The sequence below is a fragment of the Lucilia cuprina genome, chromosome 2, assembly GCF_022045245.1.
Source record: "Lucilia cuprina isolate Lc7/37 chromosome 2, ASM2204524v1, whole genome shotgun sequence".
Taxonomy (NCBI): Eukaryota; Metazoa; Arthropoda; class Insecta; order Diptera; family Calliphoridae; genus Lucilia; species Lucilia cuprina.
The window spans coordinates 62,631,722-62,635,111 of NC_060950.1; positions in this window are offsets into that span (position 1 = coordinate 62,631,722).

The following is a 3,390-nucleotide window of genomic DNA, read 5'->3' on the forward strand; positions in this document are numbered from 1 at the left end:
AGTTATAAAGTTATAAAGTTATAAAGTTATAAAGTTATAAAGTTATAAAGTTATAAAGTTATAAAGTTATAAAGTTATAAAGTTATAAAGTTATAAAGTTATAAAATTTAAATATTTTCTAACAAATTCACCTCAAACTCAAGAAAGTGTTGATCATTCAGTAGGAAGGATTATAAATCCTAAGTCCATTTCTTTTGTAAAATATTGAGGTTTTCATAAGAAAGGTTTTTGGTCCTTTATTTAATCAATTTATTTTGTAAATAGTAGTGATTTTCTCACTTCGCCTACTACAGTTCCTCTTTTCAAACATATTTTTTCTCTATTTTTGTCAAAATTCTTTGCTTAAAAAATCTCTCGAACCAGTCATAGGACATCATAACGCAAAACCCCCATGTAAGTTTTGTTGTTGAGGGAAGTGGAAAAAAGTCGAATAAAAAACCTAAACTAAAACTAAATACCAGAGGTTAGTTAAATTGTTGTAACACTATGGGGGATCATGGAATAACAGAAAAAACTCTTATAAAACAGACAAACAAAAAACAAACAACTCAACCAAAAAACAAGGATACGAAATATGAATGCAAGTCATTCATTCATTCCAACAAATAGACAAACTGTTCAAAAATAGAATATTAAGTAAAATGCACACAAACATCCATGTAAAGGTGTTCAGCATTTAAAAATCATATAAAAATATTTGGCATATTTGTGGGTGTCTACATTTAGGCGTTCAATAGAGAAAAAACGATTTAATGGTGATTTTTAATTTTTTTTTTTTTTGCTTTTATTTCTCACAAGTGTTTTTGGTAATCATTTTAAGATTTGTAAAGGGAAAATTGTCATGTTTTTTTTAAAAGTGAAAAAAAACAACAAAAAACAATTTTTTGATGTAATTATGACTATTTTAGCAAATTGAGAAAATAGCACGCATACGATAGATGCTTTTTTTCATGCAGCACAACTATTTACAACTTTATTAAGTTCTTTATTATTTATAAGTATGATTTTTTTTTAATTTTCAAACAAAAAAATAACTGGAGAAACTTTAGTGGGGAGAAAATATTTAAAACCAGGTAGTTATGATTGTTTGTAAATTTGAGTCCTTTTTCATGATGTTTGAATAATGAGGAGATTTCCATGAGAGTCAATTTGCAGCGTCGTTATGAGATTTTAGATATTTAAGTTTATAGACTGTTTAATAGTCAAAGACTTGACTATATTTATAGTCAAGACCACAGGCTGTTATATAGTCAAAACTATAGAATGTTCTATAGTCAAGACTGTAGACTGTTCTATAGTCAAGGCTATAGACTATACTATAGTCGATGCTATAGTCAGGGCTATAGACTATTCTGTAGTCAAGGCTATAGACTATTCTATAGTCAAGGCTATTGTAAAGTCGAGGATTTAGACTGTTCTATAGTCAAGACTATAGACTGTTCTATAGTTAAGAATATAGACTGTTCTATAGTTAAGAATATAGACTGTTCTATAGTCCAGACTATAGACTGTTCTATAGTCCAGACTATAGACTGTTCTATAGTCCAGACCATAGAATGTTCTATAGTCCAGACTAAAGACTGTTCTATAGTCCAGACTATAGACTGTTCTATAGTCCAGATTATAGACTGTTCTATAGTCAAGACTATAGACTGTTCTATAGTTCAAACTAAAGACTGTTCTATAGTCCAGACTATAGACTGTTCTGTACACAAGACTACAAACTGTTTTTTAGTCCAGACTATAGACTGTTCTATAGTCGAACATATAGACTGTTCTATGGTCAAAGCTATAGACTATTCTATGGTTAAAACTATAAACTGTTCTATGGTCAAAACTATAGACTATTCTATAGTCAAAACTATAACTTCTATAGTCAAGACTATAGACTGTTCTATATTCAAAACTACATACTGTTCTATAGTCTTGTAGAATGTTCTATAGTCCAGACTATAGATTGTTGTATAGTCCAGACTATAGACTATTGTATAGTCCAGACTATAGACTGTTCTATAGTTCACACTATAGACCGTTTCATAGTCTACACTATGGACTGTTCTATAGTCTAGACTATAGTTTTCTATAGTCTAGACTATAGTTTGTCCTTTAGTCTGCAGAACTTTCTACATTAATTTTTCGAAAATTCTAATTACAAACATTAAATTTAAACTATTTTGCAACTTTCTTTCGATCTGACCGAGTTGTTTTTGTTATACTAGGTCCTTAATTTTAAATCCTTATACTTCGTTTTTACTCATCAAACTTTAGTATTTCCCTTCTATTTTCTTAGTTTATTTCCTTTTTTAAGCCAAATAACATTTCATTTTTAGCCCTACAACAACAGCACAGTCGTCCTATGCTAAAGGATTCCAATTCTTTTTTCCAACTTTATTACTTTTCTTTTACAACCTAAAACGAAAAAACCTATAGATAGTTACAACCATTGGAAGCGAAATAGTCGAGAATAACTGGGATAAAAAATCATTTTACCAACTAAATGAACTCTTGATATTAAGGAAGCCAACGTATGTAACCATTACTACAACCGATAACAAGATGAAGATGAAAAACACCCACCCAGTTGTTTTTTTGTTAGAATATTTTTTTTTCTCATTTTTGGTTCCTTAGTTTGTATCTATACAAGGTTTTTTTCATAGCTGCTTCTTCTAGTATTTTGTTTGTCTTCATCATCATTTGTTCAAAAAAAAAAAAAACTGAATATTTCTGTAGTTGTATAAAATTTCTTGCAGTGTTTTTTTTGCTTATTTTTTTTTTTTTTTTGCTTATTTTTGTAATTGTTGTTGCAGCAGTTTTAAGACAAGGGCACCCTTTTTTCTATTAAAGAAACTCTAGATGTATTTTTTTCGTTACGTCCTTTCTTCCTATTGCCTTTTGCACACCAACACACATACACACACAAGATGTAGTCAGTTCTAGCAGTCAGTCAGGGTATTTTTTTCAGCTGGTTGTTGTCTGTTTGTTTGCAAGATGTACTCATATCTATAAAAACTACTTGTCTAATGGTAAAAATTGGTATTGAATACAGTGGGTAATAAAAATGGTGTCCCTGGAAGTCTTCAATATGATAATTATGAATTATATCAGACAATGGTGTGATCTATAGGTCAGATCACACCATCAGACTATAGACAGTTCTATAGTCCAGACTATAGAGAATTCTATAGTCCAGACTATAGAGAATTCTATAGTCCAGACTATAGACAGTTCTACAGTCCCCGATTTTCTATAGTTCATAGCATTTCTATAGTCCAGACTAAAGAGAGTTCTATAGTCCAGACTATAGACAGTTCTATAGTCCAGACTATAGACAGTTCTATAGTCCAGACTATATACAGTTCTATAGTCCAGACTATAGACAGTTCTATAGTC